This window comes from Ursus arctos, unplaced genomic scaffold (genome assembly GCF_023065955.2).
Source record: "Ursus arctos isolate Adak ecotype North America unplaced genomic scaffold, UrsArc2.0 scaffold_11, whole genome shotgun sequence".
NCBI lineage: Eukaryota > Metazoa > Chordata > Mammalia > Carnivora > Ursidae > Ursus > Ursus arctos.
This window is the reverse complement of record NW_026622775.1, coordinates 1,626,193-1,651,284: the sequence shown is the minus strand read 5'-3', so window position 1 is coordinate 1,651,284 and position 25,092 is coordinate 1,626,193. Positions and strand designations below refer to the sequence as shown.

At 35.7% G+C, this 25,092-nt stretch overlaps 1 protein-coding gene across 2 annotated transcripts in view; it reads right to left on the bottom strand.

The window, feature by feature from the left end:
- Positions 1–25,092, bottom strand: part of TET2 (tet methylcytosine dioxygenase 2) — a 126,747-nt gene that overhangs the window by 78,281 nt on the left and 23,374 nt on the right. For both annotated transcript variants that reach the window (XM_026499112.4, XM_057309984.1), the window contains exon 2: positions 11,324–11,468. The gene's annotated coding sequence lies outside the window, so the exon portion shown is untranslated. The remainder of the gene's footprint in view (positions 1–11,323; positions 11,469–25,092) is intronic.

The following is a 25,092-nucleotide window of genomic DNA, read 5'->3' as shown; positions in this document are numbered from 1 at the left end:
CTTCACAGAGGTTGTGTATTTCTTACCATAATTAAAACTTACTCAAATCTTGCCTAAGACATTTCCTCCACATCCTCACTCATGGCTCTGACTCTCTGGTATTCTGTAGCACTTGGCAGGATAACTACTGTAATTAAGAGTTCAGTAGGTATGTTTCCCAAAGCCAGGCGCTCCTCTCTGTGTGATGAAATGTGCTAATATATACAAAGACCTTTCTCTGACAAGAGCACATTCAATTCCCTACTGTTTACAGTATTGTTTAGGATTTTAAACAGTTAGAAACAAGATTATTTCCAGTAAATCCACAGTTTAAAACCCTCTCCTACCACATCCTTTCCAACTATCTTCTAAACCAGTTTGGTGCTTTGTGTATTATGTAGGCCAAAAATGAATTTATATGGTATAAGAATGGAAATAATTCTTAATATAGCATAATCATACGGTGCACTTTTATTTTCCTCCCAAATCTTATATAAAATGTTTCAAAGTAACCAACTTGATGTTGATAGAAACCACTTTCCCAACTCTCTTCCTCATTCAGTAAATCAGTGATAATCATTATTCATCTGCCAGGCATTTATTAATTACCTACCATGTTCCAAGCACAGTGTAGGGAGCATAATAGGGATAAAAGAGAAGTCCAAGTACTTCAGGACCTCAAACTCCATTAGGTCATTTTCAGTTTATGTGGATGACTACACAATTTAAATGTTTTCACTGACATTTCTTAAAACATTTAAAAATATTTGTCCAGGTAACCAATTATAGTTGATACCTTTATATACTGGTATTCTGCTTTGTTCCAGAAAATGTTTGCATTTACTAAATTTTCATTTTGCCTGGTATAGTTAACAGCCACTCCATTTCTTCACAATAAATTCTTTATGGGCTAAATGGGTGATGGGTATTAAGGAGAACACTTGTCGTAATGAGCACTGGGTGTTTATGTAAGTGATGAATCACTAAACTCTACTCCTGAAACCAATATTAGCCTACATGTTAACTAACTACAATGTAAATAAAAAATTGATACAAAAAATATTTATGGTGCTAATATAGTATCCATTATTTTGTTGTCAGTTAATCAATTACAAAACTATAGAACCTAAAGAGTGGTACTTTCTCTTCAATAAATTACAAGTAATGAAGGGAAAAGAAAAAAAAAAAACCACCCAAGCTTCATTATAAAAAGTAGAAATATGGTTCAAAATAAAGGCTTAATGTGGCCATGACTGCTTGATTAAAGTTATGATGTTACTAAACTACGTGTCCGTCAGAAGAGGACAGAAAAACCCATTGCCTTTAAGGAACACAGAATTTCAGAGAAGAAAAACAACCACTAAGGTATCTGAGAACAATGGGTAATTAGAAAAGTGTTTCCTTTAATAATTTCTTTAATAAAAATGTATCAGTTTATGAAAAAGATTAAAAAGAAAAACCATGAATTACAGACTTTTTAAGATAGAGGCTGTATGGCGCAGTGGTAGAAAGCTACTATGTATGCATTCAGAGGATCTGAGAGGCAGACCCAGCACCACTCCACCCTGAAGTAGTCACCTTACCTCTCAAAAGACTCAGGCTTCTCAAAGGCAAGGGTGAGGAAAAACAATTAATTTGATTTTCATATTACTTTCAGCATCATCTATCCATTAAGTAAGATTAATACATTTTATTTATCCACAGTTTTTGCAAATCCTCTGTAATAATAAAGTTTGAAGAGGGGTGTGTGTGTGTGTGTGTGTGTGTGTGTGTGTGTGTGTGTGTACTCATTCATTTATTTCTCTGGGAACTAGTTCATTGCACATATATCTATGTTCACAACATGTCAAGGATTGAAGGTGGGGGGCAGGTGTTATCTCAGGAAATAGGCACCAATTTGCACGGTCACACGAATCTAGAGGGCAGGAGTTGGTAATGTACAGATTTTGGATGAAGGTGTCCTGTTAATAATACCATATTTAGCTATATTGGCAGGAACTCAACTCTATCCCTTCGAGGGACAGAGGTGACCTTCTATTGCTTTATACTTTGCTTCATACTTTGCTTCATGTAATCCATGATTAGTAGTCCTGAAATGCCCTCAGTAAAATTAAGTTTTTTTAAAAAGCTCATATATAAGCAATACCTCCATTTAATAAAGTGCCCAGTTTAAATGTTATCAACTGATAATTTTAATTACAGAAAGCTATTGAGCACTGAAATGGGCACAGAAATTAGCATAGCACCAACGCACACATTATTTATTATTTTTTAAATCCTTTTTTTTGGCCTTATACCTGTTGTATTACTTATTATGATTGCATGTAAAAATATACTTTCCATAAAATTTTCAAGAAATCCCTTTCATTAAACAAGAGAGCAAATAATATAAGTCTGAATCACTTCAATAAGAAAAGATTTCTTCTCTACTATATATTTGGGGGAAATGGGGCCTTTTTTGAAGAAGTGATTTTGTTTTAAAGGGCAATTCATTCAACTTTTTAAAATATATCAGATGTAATGTTTCCAAGGTCAACTCTTGATTTGCAAGTACTTATATGATTCAGCTGAATAACTGAATTTATAGGGAATTCTTATCAATATTCCAGGGGCAGAAGGATTCAGCAACAGGTCTTTCAATCACAGTATTATCAAGTGTCTCAAGACATAATTATCTCATGAACCTAAAACACAGCAAAAGCACCCCAGTGAAATCAACCTTCTTTCTCATTTTGATTAGGAGTATGACCTAGTTATTTAAAAAATGTGTGTGTGTGTGTGTGTGTGTGTGTGTGTGTATTCATATCAGACAAACAAGAAGCAGTGTTTTCACTGAAAATGAAAAACAGTTAAAAAGTATAAGGGAGTAAATGAAAAGTAAAAAGGTAATTAGATAATGGCTGAGTGAACATATAAACAGTAGGGAGTTAGATATTTTTTATACATAAATATACCTTTTCCTACGTTGACAAAACAAAACTCTTGAAGGACTTTTCCCAAACAGAAATAACTGATGAACCGAGGCTTAGAGAAACAATCATGGAAGTTTAAAGCGTATATACATCCGTTCTAATAGCCTCTAAAAACAATTCACGGTTCTTCACAGCAATGCCAGTTGTGCTTATTATATCATTCTGACCCTCGTATTCTAATGTGACTTAGACCAAACATTCTCAAGTTTCTATGATCTATTATCAGGTATATTACCTGCTATTCCTGATAAATTGGTTATATGGAAAATAAGATGAAAAATGCATTGTCTGCACAACCAATGGGACATCTTTAAACAAAGGCAAAAGGAACCACGAATTCAGAACTGAGAAAATTACTTCGACATGTGGAAGCCTACCTCTAGTACATCCTTAGGTTCATGATTCATCACTGTGTCCAACTCACTGAACAAACACCTCACAGTGACTCCAGTCAGGTCTTACCATCTCCGTATCTGCCCTCTGTTTAGGGAAGGGGGACAGGTGGGGGTGGGGGGGGGATGGGCAGAGTGCAACTCATCCTTCTCCAGCTGCCTCCAGTCTGTGGGAGCCATCTATTATGCTGCTGGTTATAAGTGTAAAGCTAACTTTTAAAGTTTTAAAAGTATGGTGTTATGTCAAGAAAGTAGATCCTTTTCTCCTATAAAGTAAGATGTCTGATGCCTCCATTTTCCAGAGGAGATGGAAGACATAATGCATAAGAGCTCTTCTAAATTTTAGGTTTAAGATTTTAATTAGAAACGTATGACTTGTTCTCTCAATGATTACCCACTTTAAAAAAAACAGAAATTATATCAACATGTAAATCAATAACAACAAAGAAGTCATCTTTACAAAATTTATAGAGGAAATGAGAAAGAGAGAGAAGAGAGCATGTGTTTATAAACAATACATGGAATGGACATAAATTTCCATAAATTTGACCAGGCTTAAAAGAGGAACTAAAAATAACAAAATGGAATTTAATAAATTAAATGTTAAAATCTTTAACACTGGTTTAGACAATCACAGATCTGGTTTATGAGCTGCTCGCGTGGGGGAAAAAAAAAAGTATGCTGCCACTGCAGTGAGATGAAGCAGCGTGTACTCTCAGGCAAGGAAGCAAGTGTGCTCCAGGGCTAGACGGACAGACTCGCAGTGCCCAGACAATGAGAGGGGAGCCCTGGATGATCTGACGGTATCTAAAATACCGCATACCACAGTTTAATATTTCAGGGACCTTTGTAGGAAAAAGGGATCCAACATTCTTTAATGAATGCAGACTGTAGCTCAGCATGACACCAAACCAGCAGGACTTCCTAAAAACGTGCTGAATCAGTGCGCTGACCATTATGAGAAGAACCCAATCAGGTCTAGATTAGTCCTTTCTAGGAAGATGATAAAGAACATTCCTGCATGGCATGGAAGAAAATAATCATTTTCTTTGAGCTTTTAAATATGTAACTTTTCTCTCAAATGATAGTAATAGCAATTTATAATATCATGAAATTTACAATTGTAAAATTACAAATTTAATAAACATTTTGAGTCTCATACATTTAGTGAATTCCTTTATCTCCTGGCCACTTCTCTTCCCCTTCAGCCCTTTTAAACTGGCCTTGATAAAGATTTGAAAGTAGGCATTTTCTGATAAATTCCAGTTGTATGACCCATGTTAATGAAGGGAAGTATCTTCTACATCATTAATAAAAACCGAAGTTTTTAAAAAATATTTTGATATTAAGTACCTTCCTTCCTATAGGATGATAAACCCATCACTCAATCAAAAACTATTAAATACTTACCATGTGCTAGGCATTCATTCAGATATGCTTTACTACCTTGCTAGTAAAACTTGCTAGTAGAATAAGCATCAAAGTAAACTCAATTTTTAAAATGCCTGAAAACTGACCCACCTGATGAAGGTAGAACCTTTGAAAATGAGAAGGGGACAACTAAAGTACAAATTAAACAAAGAAAACGACTACATTATACCTCAAGAAAGTATGAAACTGAACAAGAGAAATAAAACCTTTTTGAGACTACCTGGTTTTATACTTTATAAATATGACAAAAGGCTATACATTTTTTGTCCCAAGTGAAATACATTTAATATGTCCAAGTGCTCAATTCTGCATTTTTAAAATTTATTTATTTATTTATTTATTTATTTATTTATTTAATATTTGACAGACATAGAGACAGCCAGCGAGAGAGGGAACACAAGCAGGGGGAGTGGGAGAGGGAGAAGCAGGCTCCCAGCGGAGGAGCCTGACCTGGGGCTCGATCCCAGAACGCCAGGATCATGCCCTGAGCCGAAGGCAGACGCTTAACGACTGAGCCACCCAGGCGCCCCATCAATTCTGCATTTTAATTGAGAAATTTATTTACTCTCTTCTATGAATTCTCATAGTCTAGAAAAGCCATGGATTCTAATAATTACTTTACTATTTGGTTAGGGAACCGGGAGCTCAAAAATATTTCCAAAAATTCTCTCTAGAGATCTAGCATATTGATCTAGCCCTGCAAGCTTGTGTTCATTCCCAGCTATGTCCTCTTAATAACACAAAGCACCCAGACAACAATGCCAAACGTATGGCCTCCCAAAGAGCCTGTGTTCTGAAGTACACTGACTACTTTTCTCCTCCTCCCTGAGACGGAAAAACAGAACAAAACAAAAACTGCTAGAGAAGAAAATCTATCATCGACTAAACTTTCTGGAATTTTCAAAACATTTTCCAAATTCATGTTTTACTGAACAAGGTCTTGAGTGTATTTATTCATTAAAATTATCATCCAGTAGGCATTAAATATCATTTACTATACCTTTCGAATCTCTTTCCTATAGTGAAGCACTTATGTTCATCAATACTACTGGAATTAGAACACTGAATACATCCCTAAAGTCTCCCAAAATAGCTAACAAAAGCACAAATCCCAACGGCAATAAATTTAATTTGGGTAGGATACTGCAGGAAAAAAATATTTCAGTAGCAAATGTTACTTATGTAAGTGTTAGTTACAACTGAGTATGTGTGGGGTTCAAGCTCTGAAATACTGTTAACTTTATATATGATGTTGCTATGCCTAGACACTTGAAGTTCCAACTACTCACCTTCCACACAGTTCCTTACCTCCCCCTCCCATCCTCAAATTGAGCACTTGGAACATCCCTCCTCCCCCCTTTGCCCCTCCATAAGGGGAGAACACATTGACTACATTATTTCACATTTTGAGAAAAAGCTTTGGCCAGATTAACATCTGTAAAGATGGGTAAACATTTCTAATGCTTTCATTTGCATTGCAACTTTCTTTCAGAATACAAAGTGTTTTCACCAAGACTTTCATTTCTGCTTAAAATATCCTATGAGATCAATGGAGACAACTGATACTTCACCGTTTGATGGGGAAACTGAAACAAGAATGGTGAAAATAACTTTCATAGTGTGTAGTCTATTTTAGCATGGCTTATTTGTTCTAAACTCATAGTACAGGTCACATGTGGATAGGCATTAATGCAAAAAAAAAAAAAAAAGCTACAGTGCTATTTGTGAATTCAGGGATTGCCAAAGTTCTCAGCAGAATCCCATGAGAATGTCAGTAGTCTTCTGTAATTCAGTCTCTTGGGACATAGAAACAATGAGACCAATCTGGGCCTTAAAATATACACAAGACACAGCTTTCATACAGTTCAGCCATGACTTCTATCATAATGTGGCATGTGTAATGGAGAGAGTAAAGAAACATAAAGAAAGATTGGTAGCACTATTGTAAATAAAAAAGTAAACATTTCCCTCTTTTAAATACACTTCTGCACACTGCTAGATAATTACATTCTATTAAAAAGAAGAAAACATTTAGTAACAGACGGGTAGGAGAATAATAGTTTGAAGAGCACTGCATTAGATTATCTCTAGGATCTATTTTTGTTTTAAAGTCCTGTGACTCAAAGGATAAATCAGTTGGGTTTGTTAGAATAATGATGATGGATTTCAGTTCATAAGACTGGTCTGCAAGGACAAGACATTTGGAGTCTTCATTTTAAAGCCTACGTGGTGTTTAAATTTGCGATAAAAAAAGCCATTTTTCTTCCAAAAGATAAAAGAAAAAATACAATATTAGAAATAACTGTTCTGTCTCAAACTATTGATGAAATAGAAAGATGACCTGTTTTTTAATCAGAATACATCAACAATGACCATAGGTGGGAGAAAATGACTAAGGCAAGAAGAGTGAAGCTTGTAAATGAGTAAGGTCTGTTTCATGAGAAAGGGTGAGAATGTGCATAATAATTAGAAGAATGGCTACAAGAGAGTTATAATGGGCAAATACAAACCTTCTAACTCTTTTCTCCACAAACAAGACAGTAAAATATAAATCACTAACACTTCTAACAGATGACATGGAGGGGTAGTAGGTCTCAATAAGGACACCTGGGGCTAGTCCAGGTTTTGCCAATAGCTAATGACATGCCCTTTAGGGAAGTCATGTATTATGTCTGGGTACCCTTTAATCTGCCATAAAATTAGCCAATTGGATGAAAGTGATGTCTAATGGCCCATTTTTGAGCAATACTTTTATGATTCTCTGTTATTCCAACCTGGTGTAAAAATACAACATTTCGATAAGCATATTCTCATACAATTTTTGCACTAGGTTAATATTTACACAGATTTCAATGCACAGTGAAACATTTCTCTTAGCAACTCAATTCAGCCTGTCAAACATTGCATGAACTTTATCCTTAGTAGTCTTGAGGACACCTACCCTGGATTGTCTCACCTCCCTCACCATGAATTCAAACTCACGATAAGCCCCTGCTTCCCTATTTCCTTTAATGCCAACACTCAACTGGTCATTTAAAACCTGAAAACTTTGACTCTTATCTTCTATTTGCAATTAGTGATTAAATTCTCATGATTTTCCCTATCAGGTTTACCTTCCCTTCTCAGTCTTACCGCTAACATTATAATCCATGTTCTCAACCTCACTCCTGAATCACTTCAACCACTTCCTCCATCTCCATACTATCCTGAACTTATCAAAATAATAGTATTGTTAATGACCTGAATGCATCTGGTTACTCACCTACCACTGCACCTCAGTATTTGCATGATGGCATGTAAGCATCTTTAGCCTGGCCTGAGAGCTTTACAAAATTTGGCCTCACCTGCTTTTCTATCTTTTCTCCCACCACTTGCCATCTCTATACAAGGTAGCCTCCCTCTGCCTCCCACCTCATCCTTTGCCTCGCCCACCTGCCCTCAACACCAACATCCTTATTTCTTCCATCTCATGCTGTTTCTCTTCCACTTCTCCACTGGAATATCATTCCCTGTTTGTTTTGTTGTTGTTGCTGTTGTAACTGTTTTTACGGATGACAGTGGGAAGGCTATGGAACTGTAATACATAAAAATAACTTAAATTAGAACTTTTTCTTTGGAGGTTTTCTTTCGGTGTTACTGAGGTATAACTGACCAATAAAGCTGTACGATATTTACAGTGCACAATGTGATGATTTGCTATACATACACATCATGAAAGGGTTCCCCTATCAAGTTAATAAACATAGTCATCACCTCACGTATCTACCATGCTTTGTGTGTGTGAGAACACTTCCACTCTCTTAGCAAATCAATTATACAATACGGTGGTATCAACTACAGACACCATGTTATATATTTGACTCGCAGACCTTATTCGTCTTATAACTGAAAGTCTGCACTCCTTTGCCAACTATCCAATTTCTTCCTATCCTTCAAAATCCAGGCCACCATCTGCCACCTTCCTTTGCAAAGTCCTCCTCTAACTGTTTTAGTCTAGATGGACCTTCCTATTCCTTGAACTTCCAACGTTCTTACCTGTATCACTTACTTGGTATATGTGTACATATTTACCGATGGTAAAGATTAAGCTGCATAAGGTCTCTGATTCTGTTTGAATCATTCTGTGAAAACTTTTTACCATTCTAGTTCTTTGTGGCATTCTCCTCTACCTGTTCTCCCCTGTATGACTTTATGGTCTATTTGTATACATTTTTTTTAGATTTTTTACTCAAAATTAATCTTCTCATTAGTCAATCTTCTTGGTTACTGCATCTTCAACTCCTACCTCACCATCCCTCCAATTTTCTTTTTTCTGTCTTAAATTTTTTATGCTTAGCACTTCTTGGTATTTACTGCACTATATATTTTTATTTATTTGTCTTGTTTATATCTGTCTGCCACTCTAGATTCTAAGCTAAACAAGTACACAGACTTTAACCTTTTTGCTCAGTAATGTACCCTAGTTCCTAAAGAGTGCCTGGTACTTGATAGGCACTCAAGAAATACTCTTTGATTGAATTTATTTAAAAACTGAAAGCAACATTAATAATAGTAAAAATAATAATAATAAACAAATGCTAATATAAGGTTTAGAATTTAATTGTGCCAGGCCTTGTACACATTATCTATGCATGTACATATATATCCATATACGTATATAATACTATTATTGTTACTTATGACCTATTTTCCTCCTTGCTGAATAAAACAAGGCTTGAAGAGGTTAAATAATTTCTCCAAGAACACAAAGCTAGTAAATATTATTAAAAATAAATCCTAGGTTTATTTATCACTGAAAATATCTCCTCGGCTAAGCTTATCCAACTGTAAAAAGCTAAATACAAAATAATATTCTTTTTTGGATATGAGGGAAGAGCTCCTCTGGGAGTTACTTGTGAAATCAATCTATCTTTCGCCCCCACTCTCTCTCTCTCTCTCAAATAGCTAATACTTTAATTTCTTCTTTTCTTGTTAGTAATTTCTCTTACATTTTTTCCCCAAACTTTGCACTTCCTTCCTTACCTACACTTCATCTCCAAGAAGAGAAAAATTCTGACTGTTATTGTAAAAACTCCATTTTAAAATTGCATCTCAGTTCTCACATAAAGGTCAAGCACAGAATGAGTAGCCACAGTCCTCACAGAAAGAGGTAAAGCATCCATTACGGGAGGAGGGGAAAAGCAAAGAATGCTTTATTCATAATTACCTAAGATTTTCCAGCACGAGAGGGGAAAGAGGAAGTCTATTTTCAGTGACAATGAATACTCTAAAAATATTAGCATGCAAGGGGAAAATTTTCATTCTGAGAGTTAGCAGTGCTGAGTTCTCCTTCCCTTACAGAGTGACTTAAAATTCCTAGGGTAGAGAGGTAATCTAGGGAGATGTAGCTCCCTTATGTCTTGAAAATGGCAACATCTAGGAATCATGGGAGTTTACCTGAGGACACACTGGGAAGGACTTCTCAGCACCAGGTCAGTCCTAAGAAGTATCAAGTGGCAGAGTGGATACTTATATCCTCAGGCATCTAGAGTGAGGGCACAGATTACAGCTACATAGGCCTTTTAGATTTGTTATGTTCAGTGAAACTGAAGCCGAACTACCTGCTAACAGAGTTACAGAAGAAAAAATAAAAAAAAAACCTCATTCTTCTTTTTTTAATCTAACATCCATTTTCTTTCCAACGATGGCCCCATAATTTTAATTGACTTAAAGTACAGGCAAAGGTATGCATTGAATTCATTCTGGTGTTCATCTTGAATATTTTGGAAAAAAATATCCGCTATCAGTTTCTCACTTCTGTTCATCTATATAAATGTTAATGGTGTGATAAATAACCCTTAGGTTGGGCCACTCGTTATCCTGTCAGTGAAGGGCATTCAGAACAAATTGATCTTTATTAACATCAATTGTAGATGAAAAAAAGTACTTGGTATCTCCCTCTCTGTCAGTTCCTCTATTTATATTTTCAGAAAAATCATGTGAAAAAATTACATAGGCTTTCCCAAAATCTGTCATTGTATACTTTGTATCTCTGATGGTTCTATGGGACAAAATCATCATGAAAACTGGCTGCCTAGGCTTATAGGTGCTCACCATAATCACAAATAATCACTTTTTTTCATCCTCAACAAATGAGACGAAGTGGCCAAAATGAGGTAAAAATGGAGAGGAGAAATACTGTGACAAGTGGTTGTAGATATCACATTTTTCCATGCTTATCGTTATATTTACATGGCTCTTATCTTTTTTAAAAAAATTCAAGACATTGGGAATCTGACGAAAATCTACCTCTTCCCCAGAAAACAATGTAGCTACATATCCATCCATCCATCCATCCATCCATCCATCCATCCATCCAGGTTAGTACAAAATTCTAGGACATTCATAGATCTTAAAATCTAACCCATGTGTCCCAAGCATAGGTAATTAATGTATTTGAGAGAGTACAGAGTAATTTAGAGTTGAACGTTAGAAGAGAGATTGACCATAAAATTATGAATAAATTTATATTTCTCGGAAACCAAGCACCAGCTGTCCCCAGCATCTTACCAGCAGCTCTATCCCTTACTGCTCCTCCTGGATCATGGCTTGTTGGCTGCTGCTGAGCCCATCTCCTGCTTCCAAGTGTGGTAACTCAACAGGAGCAAGGGCAAGTAGACAATCTTAAGAGGGTTTGATGATGATGTTGGCCAGCCTGGAAAAGACACAGAGTTTGAATATTTTTAAGTTAGCAAAAAGGAACAAGACGTACATTTGGTATGAAAACTACCATGTAAAGTTTAAAAGGTTATAGATGCCCATAACTGGATACGTCCAACTATATCACTGGCTGTTAAAAAATTCAGGGTTGGAAGATCATTCTCAAAGCAACGAAAACTCCGAGATGCACCATAATATAATATAATACTGATACTTGTAGAGAAAACTTCGCAATGCCCAAAGCATCTCTGCCCAACCAGCAATCCTCACATCTTGACCTTGATTATCAATTAGTCTTGGGACCCACTGGGTTATATTACTTCATCTGTTGAATCCAGTGGTTCTCAGCCTTGGCTGTAATTGTATCACCTGGGCGGGAAGCTGAGGCCTCATGCTCAGAGATTCTGATCTCTTGGGCTAAAAATGAAGCCTTAATCCCCAGGTAATTCTAGGGTGCAGCCAGGATCGAGAATCATTAATTTAAGGCCTTGTCCTTGTTGAGAGGCAGCACTAACTTGACTTATAAGTAGCAAATGTTTATTCAGAATATAGTGTATCAAGGCAACGTGCTAAGTGTGATGGTAAAGGCAGAACATTGTAACATGTAGTCCTTATGCTCAGGGACTTTAATTTAGCTCAAGAGATTGAATACAAATTTTAATCTGATCACCTAACAAGACACTTACTTTACAAATATAACCAAAGTAAGGCTTCATTAGTCAAAGATGTAGTGAGAATCTTGGATGCTCCAAAAGTAGAGATGACCATGAACTGAAATAGGGAGAAAGTTGAACGTGTGAAGAGAGTCTTCTGAGTTCTCAGGGCAGGGTGAAAGTCAGAGAAAGGAACAGGGAGAGAGGATTTTCAAAGACACAGCTGTTAGAATATGTGTAGCAAATTGGGGGAGACTGAAGAGCCCATTCTGACAGATTTTCTACAAAGGAGCATTAGAAGAATTTGGAGAGGCAGATTTGAGCTAGAATGTACAGATTAGTGATATGTGGCTAAAGAAGTTGGGTCATTTTCTGGAATATCTGGAAATAATACCTGGAATAGTACTGAGAGGTGTTGACGGCTCACGTCCCCAAGGGGTCTTAGTAGATTTACTGGGTTCTTTGTAAATGCCAGACACATGCTTGATGCATTACATATGTTATCTCATTTAACACAAACATCTGGTGAGGTAGTTATTGCTATCTCTAATTTACAGAGTAAGAAGGGAGGTCACTTAATTTTCTCAAAGTTCTATAGCAAGAAATAGTAAGCCAAGACCAGACAACATGCTGTTTCTTTAGAAACACAGCATCACAAGAGTTATGTATTAACACTTAGGGTTTTTAAAAATTGAAATATAATTCACATACCACAAAATTATTTTAAAGTATACATTTCTGTGGGTTTCAGCCAAAAAGATGTGCCATTATTGCCACTATCAAATTCCAGAACAATTTAATCACTCCCAAAATAAATTCATTACCCAGCAGGAGTCAGTCCTCATTTGTCCCTCCTTCAGCTAATCATCCTTCTGTTTCTATGTATTTGCTCATTCTGGGTATTTCAAATAAATGAAATCATGCAGAATTTGACTTTTTTGTGTCTGGTTTCTTGCACTTAGTATAGTATTTTCAAGGTTCATTTATGTTTTATTGTGACTCAGTACTTCATTCCTTTTTGTGGCCAAGTAATATTCCACTGTATAGATATACCATCCTTTATTCATAATGGATATTTGGGTTATTTCTACTTTATAGCTATTATAAATAATGCTGCTATGAACATTCATTTACAAGTCTTTTTATATTGTAGTAAAATACATGCAACAAAAAATTTAGCATTTCAACCATATTTTAAATGTATAATTCTATGCATTAAGCAGTCTTAATCATCACCACCACCCATATCTAGAAATTTTTTATCTTCCCAAACTCAAACGCTATCCCCATTAACCAATAACTCTCCAACCTCCCCTCTCCCAAGCCCTGGCAAATACAATTCTATTTTCAGGCTCTATGAATCAGACAATTCCAGGTACCTCATATAAACAGAATCATATGATATACGTCCTTTTGTGCCTGGCTTATTTCACTATGCCTAATGTCTTCAAGATTTGTCCATCTTGTAGCACATGTCAGAATTTCCTCCCTTTTAAAGGCTGAATAGTATTCCATTACATGTATATACCACATTTTGTTTGTCTATTCATCTGTTGATGGACACTTGCATTGTTTCCACCTGTAGGCTATTGTGAATAATGCTGCTTTGAACATGGGTATTCATTGTTTGTCAGTTTTGTGTGGACATACATTTTTAATTCTCTTGGAAGTGGAATTGCTGAGTCATATAATTCCATATTTACCCTTCCAAGGAACTGCTGAACTGTTCTGCAGAGTGAATGGCTGTGCCATTTTACATTCCCACCAGCAGTGTAGGAGGGTTCCAATTTTCCTTCATCCTCACCAACACTAGTTATTGCCTAACTTTTTTTAAAAAAGCCATTCTCACGGGTATGGAGTAGTAAAAGATTAAGCTGTTATAAATTATTACATACAAGATATTGGCTTATTGCTGTAGCTCATACATAAAGGGACGCGTCTGAACAAGAGGGTGGAAGAGGAAGTAAAATAACACGATCATGCAGGGAAATATTACTGATGGGGAAAGGAGTGGGTACGAGCAGCACTGCAGGTATAGGGAGAAAAAGAAAGACTCAATTATAGAAGTAAAGCTTTGAGCTTGGCTGAAAAGAAAAATAATGGTATTAATCAGTGGTAATTCTAGAAAGAAATCCGAAGTGACAAAATAAATTGTTGACATGATGTATTTGAGAACCTATGTAATCCAAATAAAGAATTATCAGGAGGTCAGGGTTGGAAACAATACAATATCTTGTGTTTTTAGAACAGGTCGAAGAAGCACTGCTAAAACTAGAAGAAGGCCATTGTCTGTACATGTTTAGACTCCTCAAGGCTGGGTTTACTTATGGGCCAAACACTGAGGAATACAGAGCAACAGAACTATACATCTGCCTTCCTGTTTTCTGTTTAAAATACCAATACAAAACTTCAATAGTAAAATAATACATTCTTTACACTCGGAGCTTTATCAGAACTTGAGCTGTAAGTCCCTTAAGGTGGTATCAGATTTTTATCTATACTTTGAGGCATTCGGGACAGCAGTGCCCTTGGTTCAGAATGGCGTGAGCAGACTTAGTGGTATTGCCCTCTATGGGCTGGCACAGGATCAAGAGGCTACAGAAATGAATGTCGCTACAAGCAGTTATCTGGTTGGCTGGAAACCAGCTGGCAAACTATCAAGGAGAACATGAAGTTCCAGTTTTCTATGCCCCAAACAGCCCCCTAAAAAAAAAAAAAAAAAAAAAATCCCAACAATTAGAATATACACCCATAAGAGACCACAAGTCTATTGTTACAACACAGTTCCTCAATGGTCAACGATCCTGGCTTCGTTCAGTTTTGGAAAATTTCCAAAATAGTAACATTCAGAAATCAATACAGTGATGACTCACATACTTGGTTACCTGTTCTGAAAGAAAAGGTGAATACTATTTAGGATGCTATGGTAAATATTCTCAAAGAAAATGCAAAACACTGTCAGTCAGCTTACACACTGAGTTTTCCCTCTGACCTAATACACTGAGATTATACAAAAAAATCACCCAGAAGGCAAAACACAATAAACACAAAGGGTAACTGATGAAGACAGAGGTTAAAATAAGAGCCATAGAGGAAAAAAAAAAAATCTAACAGGGAAAGCCAATGAATACAATTTAAATGTTCTCACTCCCACACACATATCTACATTTTTAATTGAATGAAATAAACCTCAAGGTCAAAGTTGTAATCTTGCTGAGGATAATGTGGTTCCAAGACAGATTTTTCTTTGTTTCCTAAATTAAAGTCTATTCTGGTATATTTAATCTTCATCAACTACTCGCTGTGTTTTAAAAAGATAGTATCTACTTTCTCTATTATCTTCTAGAAGGTAGATGAAAAAACAATGACAATAAAAATTGCTACGATTTATCGAATGCATGCTTAGTCATTTAATCTTCAAACTATTATCACATGCTCAGTCGTGTCCCTTAGCACACACTTTGTAGGTGGCAGGCCAACGGAGCCGTGCTCTTACCTACCATGCTTCACAACATGACCAGCTTGTAAGAGATTCAATGAGGAAAACATTTCATTTCGGTGAAAGGTAAACTATTCTATTTTTCAAACCCTAGAAGCAGACACTTTATCTCAAAATCAAAATAAAACTTTTCTCTGTAAACCAGTTACTCTACCTATAAACACGTATGTATCAATATAAGCTATGCATCATATATAGAAATCTTTCTTTGGGGCCTTAAATACATTCTCCTGTTAATCACTGACCAAAAGTCATTAATACTGTCATTACAAGCTATGTTTCTCCTGCTGGATCTAGCCCTTCCTTTCCTTTTTTTGTGCTACTTGTCCATCCTCATTGCATGTCTCTTCAAAGCTCCCAGCAATAGGTGCTTCCTTCTGTTCTCATGCTGCCTCAGCTGTGATCCTCCTCCAGGTCTAAATGGGGTCAGACCGGAGTTCACTGAACAGCAGGTTACTGACCTCAGCAGGATATGCCCATAAAATGGTTTTCCTCTTCCATCCCCCCTCCTCTTCCCCCTCCCATACACTTTTTCTGCAAGTAAATGATCCCAACTGTATGGTGCCCAAAGGGAAGTGCTGTTTCAGAATGTCAGCTTCTTGGCAAGAGCAACGGCTATTCTATTAATGCTTTTAAAAAATCACTACAGCAGTTAGAACTCTAAGAAGAAAACTAAAGGAAGTCCTCATGCATATTTACTCCCTGCACTTCCTAACAGAGACAAAGTGGCGACTCCAAGGAAAAATTCAGTAAGCATTTACGGAACAAATTCCACTAAGCTAAAAACAAATATACACCAAAGAAGGTTGTTTCTAACCCACAGTCTTTACAGAGCTAAGACTGCCAAACAAAGTCAAAGTTTAAGGCAGCAGTTCGAAATTGTTTGGCACAGCATTTCCATTGCACAAAGAAATTATTTAAGAACGAAACACAGGAATGTAGAGGGACAGGTATAAATTTACTTGGCATTCTATGTACATTATCAGATCAATTCATATACCTTCTGGAAACAAACAAACAAGTTATGATAGAATCAATATTTTTAAAAACCAAGATGGAGAACCCACATTAGAAGAAAACACCAAATAAAAATCAGGAAAAAAAAAACCATACAAATTCTTATTTCTGAAATGGAAACATTTCTATGACATTGTGATACTTGCTAGTATCTGCTAATATCTGCTAAAAACTGATACCTCTTTGGTCAGAGGTGTGCCCAATATCTTAATTCTAAAAAGCCAGCAGAAGATAATGGTTTATTCCTCATCCACTAAAATAGGAAATACAATATTCTGTAACAGAACTGCCATTTCTAGTGCCCAAGCATTTGGGGGATTCTGTCTAGAAATTCCATGTAGTGGAGGAGAGGAGAGAGGCAAAGAAAAGAGTGTGTACTTATTTTAATGGTTCATCTGTCATTTCCTTTTTTCTTTACACAAGGGACTTTGGGAATTAGCAATTGTATTTATATGGTTCACTGCAGGACAATAATTCTACTGGGAGCTAGGCTGTACTCTCACAAACCCATAAACTAAGGAAGTAGGCAGGTGGAAGATATAACCAAAGGATTGATCTGCCTCAGGCTCCAATTCTGACATTAACCCTTCATAACTTCATGATCTTGAGCCAGTCACTTAAGGAAACTGAGGACTGGAGAAGTCTATAAAATATGGAATTGTATTATCTCTGTTTCAAATCAGGTTTGGGCTTTATGATTCTATAGCTCAGATACTGTCTAATTTGATAAGGGTGGAACAAATACAAATATAAAAAAAGGGTTATTGCAAAAATGAATAAGGTGTAAAGAATGAGCAAAATTATATTGGTAGAATTATCCCAATTTAAAAACACTTTTATGATATTAAAACTTTATAATAAATAATTCTTAAATAGTAATATGTAACTATAAGCAATAGTCACAATGCTCATTATTGATTCCAAAGAAATTTTTACATGTAGATTCTATTCTAAGATATACAATGTATATTCTATTCCTTTAGATTTGGCAATTTCATGTTATAAAGTAACATAATGAATTTTTCAGAGTAATGAAGCTACTCCCATGGTTCATTTAGAGTCAATTGGTAGCTACATCCATTTATAACAGCTATAGGGATCAATAACTTGGTAGACTGTAAGTGCTTTTTAAAAAACTGTTTCAAATCTACAACATTAACCTAGATACTTTTTAAATGAGTTCCATTCTCCTTACTCTTCAGGAAAAGTATTAGGTGTATACTAACCCCATCTTCCTATTTATTTAGGACAGATGGGAAGTAAAAGAATAAATTTTTAAATGATTAATTATGATATAAATTATTAAATAGCCCAAAAAATATCTTCATGTAAAAATGCTATAAGTCTTATGGGGTATGAGTTAAGGTTTGAAGCCATTACATTAATAACATCAATACAAACACCAAAGGATCAATGAGAAAAATTCTAATGCTTGATGAGTTGGCAAGCTGTATAAAATACAACTTTATACTATATATAAAACTGCCAACATTTGATTTGTTACTATTTGTAAAAAGCAATATTGCTTCAGTTATGATACTGTCTACATTTCGCATTCTAAAAATGTAAACAAGGAAATTTCATTAAATTTTATTTCTACTAAAAAGGCAAAGAAAGGAGAATGAAGAATTCCACAAATTTCCCAAAGGTTTTAATTTTATTCTGTTCCTTAAAGTGGAATATTACATTGAAAAGATTTCAGAACATTTGGAAAACTCTGAAGTTACGCTTACCAGGACTGTTAAAAGCAAATTATGCATTTTTCAAAACTGAAGTGTCATGAAGATGATATAAAATACTTCTATAATAAGATATTCTTAAAAAGTTTAGCAAACATCAAGTTAAGACAAATAAATGATGATTCTCTTGCCATGGACATGAGTGGTAACAAAAATATTTAACAGTTCACATGTCGAAATATGGGTCATAGGGCTAGAGGAGGGTCTAGAGGCCACCTACAGGCCAAATATTACTATTCTAGTTATGAGATTGTGGGGAGGTCCAGGGAGTCACACAGAGGGACCAACAGTATCTTAGGGAAGAATTCTCTGGCTACCTTCAAAATATTTCAGTAACCATCAGCATAGCCACACTCATGTATACCCCCTGCATATCAGCTCTGGCTGTGTGTATAATTCTTAAACACAGGTTCAAAAAGCATTAAGCAATTATTTAAGTCTTTGCAAATCTACTCCTTGTTACTAGAGAAAATATTAACTATTAATTTTGGCAGTAGCTGGCAAGCAACATCATGAGGGGAGTTCAGAAGAAGGAATGAAAACTTAAAGACGAAAGTTTTTTTTTAATTATCTTTTTTTTAAAGATTATTTATTTATTTATTTGACAGAGAGACAGCGAGAGAGGGAACATAAGCATGGGGAGTGGAAGAGGAAGAAGCAGGCTCCCCGCTGAGCAGCCCTATGCAGGGCTGGATCCCAGGACCCTGGGATTATGACCTGAGCCGAAGGCAGACACTTAACGACTGAGCACCCAGGCGCCCCAAATGAAAACATAAAAATTACAAAACTATTTTATGACATTATTAAAATTATTTAAAAATTAAAATATGAGGTTAGACCTTCATTGAAGTAATGACCAGGATGACAGAATTTAAATATATTTCTTCCTCAATAAATAAGACCGTTAGAATAAAAAGCTATAATCACACTTAAGACTGGAGAATCATATAATTGGATGAGAAATCCAAATAGGTACTTAAATAATAAAATTGTGACACAGTGGTTTTTCACTGAATTATCGTATTCATTATAAGTTGGATTTTTGTATATTAAATTTCCTGGAGTTGGTGTTCAACTATTGCTATTCAGTAGTTGATCTCTTAGGAACAAGCAAAATTATAATAAGGAAGAAATAGCAGCATAATTTTAAAAAAATCTGCAATGTTACAGAGATGTAGGGGGTGGTCTATACAGAACTGCACATTTAGAAAGCGTTTTAAATCATTTTTTATTTGATAGATCTCATAGGTGGAATACATCAATATAGACAGGAGGAATTTGTTGTTGTTTATTGTCCTCTTTTTGAAAGGGATTAAAGTCACCTAGCAACCTCTGTGTTGTAGAAACCAAAACAGAATCCTTGGTTGTCTACTACCAGCTCGTCCACAACAGAATAGTCAAGCAAGCAGAAAAGCACGGGTCTGGTACACTAGGGTGTACACTCCGACACACATTCTTCATCACATGACAAGGTACAAATCATCAAGAAATTCCCAGGGAGAAAAAAACCTCCTGTAAAAGCATATTGAGAGCTTATAGATCTTGACCACCAAGACTAGAGATACACACACACACTCCAAAAAATAACAAAAGACTTAACCATAGAGTATATAGATCATAGTTTAGAGAGGAGACTCAAGAATGGAAACTTTGTGAAGGGCTTTAAAATATTCTAGGTAGAAACAGATATGGACATCATAATAATTTATAGAAGCAGATTTTATATTTGAACTTACTTTTATAGAAGCAAACAAGGAATGATTATTAAAGTAGGACAGGAGGTAGTTAGGGGAAGCAACTTTAACACAGAGTAATAAATATGAGGATTTGAATTATAAAGATTGATAAGGGGACAACATCAGTTAGGATGTGAAATGCTGTTTGTGATAATGGAACAGAGCAAGGTAAATGATAGAGCATATTAATATTTCAGAAAGGTTTTTTTCTGAGTGTCATATTCCAGAGTGAGGAAATAAGCTCTGCGATAAATGTAACTTAGCTCCCTAGCAAAACAAAGAAACTGTATATTTTAAGAGAAAAGAGCTTAATGATTTTAGGACATGTGTATATATATTTTATATTTGCAAATGTATATGAATAGAAGAAAAGCAGGTGTGTCAGAATTTGCATTTTCCTCTATGTATTAATGACTGAAGTTTTGGAATGTGGGGCAACATTTTTAGATAGTGAAAGAATAAAATCACCATTTTTAAATCATCACTGAGCAAAGTGGAGTTTGGGGAAAAAAAGAGCCACTGACTTTGTCTTCAGAGAAAAAAGTCGGGGATAAGCCCTTTGTGCCAAGTTGACACAGGTCTATAGGCCATGGAAATCAATGCTGAATGTTTTGATTCTTCATCGGTTGTGAGTAGATGAGAAGGTAAACGAAAACTGGAGCATCTGACACCTTATACTTGGAGATGTGAAAGTGTCATTTCTAAGAAGGGTCAATTGTCAGCTGACCAGAAAGGCACACCTCCTCTAACCTCCAAGAATGAACCAGTAAAAGAAGAGAAGGGAAACAAACAATGGACCACCATTCATACACACACGTTATTTCAGCTCTGTGGCCATTAAAAACCAGATAACACTGCATGCTAAAAACCGCTTTCCTTGTGAGAAAGATGAGTAACACTGCAGAACCTAAATCGTGGGATAAACTTAATCAGGTCTCACTAGGAGTGCAGCTGCTTTACACTGCAGGCAGTCTTACAGTGGGATGTCAATCTCGCCTCCAGCAAGTGCCAATGAAATGACTTCACGCTCCAGGTTTACGCAGGTCAGTGTGCACAGGTTGTGTCCAGAGCCATGAATGAAGTCATGCTTTATCAGAAAGCAGGTCAGAGGGGACATAAATCATGGAACTGTAACAGTTGACTAAAAATAAGTTTCTATGATAAGCAGTCATTTCCTAAATGAAGAAGATACATGCCATTCATATTTTGAGGTGTGTTTAGAGGGAGAGCCTCACATAAAACTGAACAAGTCTCTTTCATCTTCAACATCCTGAGAAAAGGCACGGGGTCTGTAGGTACATGAATTTGGCTGGTAGCCTTTGATGTATCACAGGCACTGAACGTAGCCACTTGAATTATGCCTCTTCACTGACTCTGGACACCCTCTACCTCCACTTCCACTCACCTTTTTATGAAGGACTAGTGCTAACTGTTCGTTTTAAGTTTATAGGTCAGGTAAGAAGGAGATGAGGTTATCTTTCCTTAACCTCAGGTTGGGAAACAGAGTGTCAAAAGAGGACTTGAATTGAAACATTACAACTACCCATATGAAAGAGAAGACATGCTTGTACTGCCTAATTTATTTTCTTTTTACAAATTTAGAGGGGGGGTTAGTTGCTTTATATGTTTTTAATTAATAAACTTTATTTTTTAAAGTAGTAAAACTTGGCAGAAAGTACACAGTTGTCACATACTTCTGTTCACGCACATAGACAATCTCCCCCACTATCAACATCTCCCATCAGAATGGCACAGTTGTTATAACTAGGGAACCTACATTGACACATCACTATCACCCAAAGCCTATAGTTTACATTAGGGATCACTCTTGGTGTTGTACATTCTGTGAGTTTTCACAGATGTAGAATGACACGTATCCACTATTGTAGTATATTACAGAATGGTTTCACTACCCTCAGAATCCTCTATACTCTGCCTATTCATCCCTTCTTAACCCCTCATCTGTGAAAAACACTAATCATTTTGCCATCTTCACAATTTTGCCTTTTTCAGAATGTCACACAACTGGAATCAAACAGAATGGCTTATTTCATTTAATTTTAATATGCATTTGAGTTTCTTCCATGTTTCTTTAGGGCTTGGTAGGTTTTTTTTTTTTTTTTTTTTTTTTTTTTAAGTGCTGAATAATATTGCATTGTCTGACTACCAAAGTTTATCCGTTCACCTACTGAAGGACAGTTTTCGCAATTGGGAAGAAAGCTGTTATCGACACCATGAGCAGGTTTGTGTGTGGAGATAAATGTCAACTCCTTTGGGTATATACCAAGGGGTGCAATTACGATTGTATGGTAAGAGTAAGTAAAATTTTGTGAGAAACTGCCAAACTTTCTGCCAAAGCGGCTGTACCATTTTGCAGCCGCATCAGCGAGGAACGGTGTCTGTTACTGTACATCACTACCAGCATTTGGGGGGTCAGGTATGTAGCAGAATATCATTGCTATTTTAATTTTCAATTCCCTAATGACATATGATGTTGAATATCTATCACATGCTTACTTGCATCTGTATATCTCCTTTGATGAGGTGTCTGTTCAGGTCTTTTCCCATTTTAAAAATTAGGTTGCTCATTTTCTAAAATTGTTTTGAGAATTTGAAGTGTTCTTTGCGTATTTTGGTTAACAGTCCTTTATCAGATGAGCCTTTTCCAAATAATTTCTCCCAGTCTATGGCTTGTGTTCTCATTCTCTTGACACTGACTTTAGCAGAGGAGAATTTTTTTTCATTTTAAAGAAGTTCAGCTTAAAAATCATTACTTTCATGAATCATGTCTTTGCTGTTTTATCTAAAAAGTCATTGCCTTACCTAAGTTCCTCTAGGTTTTCTCCTACGACATCTCTAGGAGTTTTATAGTTTTGCACTTTACATTTATGTACATGATCCTTTTTAATTTTTTTTGTGGAAAATGTAAGGTTTGTGACTGGATCCATGTTGCTGCATGTGGATGTCCAGCTGTTTCTGCACCATTTGTTTAAAGATTGTCTTTGCTCCACTGTATAGCCTTTAGCCTTTGTAAAAGATCAGTTGACTATATTTATGTGGATCTATCTGTGGGCTCCCTATTCTGTTGCACTGATCTGTTTTTCTATCCTTTCACCAGTACCACACTGTATTGATTGTTGGAGATTTATAGTGAGACTTGAAGTTGAGTTGTGTCAGTCCTCCAACTTTATTCTTCTCTTTCAATATTGTTTGAATACTGGGTTTTCTTCCTCTCCTTGTAAACTTTAGAATCCATTTGTTGATATTCACAAATGCTGGGATTTTGGTTGAAATTGTGTTGGATCTATAGATTAAGTTGGGAAGAACTGACATCTTGACAATATTGGATCCTTCTATCCACAAACATGGACTATCTCTTCATTTTTTTTTTACATTTTTCACCAGAATGCTGTAGTTTTCCTCATATAGATATTGTACCTATTTTGTTAAATTTGTACCTAAGCATTTCATTTGGGGGGATACTAATGTAAATGGTAATGTGTTTTCAACTTCAAGTTCCACTTACTCATTGTTGATATATAGGAAAAGTGGCTGACTTTTTGTATATTAATGTGGTACTCTGCGACCTTGCTATAATTGCTTATCAGTTGCAGGAGATTTTTATTATATCAGGTTTTCTACACAGATGATCATGTCATCTGGGAACAATGACAGCTTTATTTCTTCTTTTTCAATCTATATACCTTTTAATTCCTTTTCTTGGCTTTTTGCATTACCTAGGACTTCCATTACTATGTTGAAAAGCAGTAGTGAGAGGGGACATCCTTGCCTTGTTCTTGATCTTAGTGCAAAAAATTTGAGTTTCTTACCATTAACTGTGATGTTAGCTATAGGCTTTTTGTAGGTGTTCTTTATCAGGTTGAGGAAGTTCCCCTCTATTCTTAGTTTGCTGAGAAGTTTTATCATGAATAGGTGCTGGATTTTGTTAAATGCTTTTTTTGCATCCACGGATTTGATGATGTGGATTTTCTTCTAGCTTGTTAGTGTGATCAATTCATTCATTCATTTTTCCATGTTGGACCAACCTTGCATACCTGAAACAAATCTAACTTGGTCATAGTGTATGATTCTTTTTATCTATTGTGAGATTTGATTTGCTAATATTTTGTTGAGGATTTTTAAATCTGTGTTCATGAGAGATATTGTTCTATGGCTTTATTTTCTTGTGATATCTTTGTCTAGTTTTGGTATTAGGGTAATGTTGGCCTCAGAATGATTAGGAAGTATTCACTCTGCTTCTGTTCTCTGAAAGAAATTATAGAGAATTGGTACGATTTCTTCCTTGAATGTTTGGTAGATTCACCAGTGAACACACACAGGCCTGATGCTTTCTGTTTTGGGAGGTTATTATTGAGTAATTTCTTTAGTAGATATAGGGCTATAGAGATTTTCTAATTCTTCTGGTGTGAGTTTTGGCAGATTGTGCCCTTTCAAGGAATTGGTTCTTTTTATCTCAGTTACCAAATTTGTGCACATGGACTTGTTCTTTTATTATCCTTTTAATGTCCATGGGATCTGTAGTGCTGTCCCCTCTTTCATTTCTAATATTAGTAATTTGTATCTTCTTTTTATCTTGGTTACCTGGCTAGAGGCTCATTGATTTTATTGATCTTTTTAAGGAACTAGCTTTGGTTTTGTTGGTTTTCTTTACTGCTTATCTGTTTTCATTTTCATTGATTTCTGCTCTAATTTTTAGGGTTTTTTTGGTGTGTTTTGTTTTTGTTTTTGTTTTGTTTTTTGCTTATTTTGGATTTAATTTGTTCTTTTTCTAGTTTCCTAAGATAGAAGCTTGGATTATTGATTTCAGATCTTCTTTTCTAATATATGCATTCAATGCTATAAATTTCCCTCTAAGCACTATTTTCATTGCATCACACAAATTTTGATGTTTTATTTTCATTTTTATTTAGTTCAAAAGTTGTTCAGGTTTATAATAACTTTCATTGTACCTTTA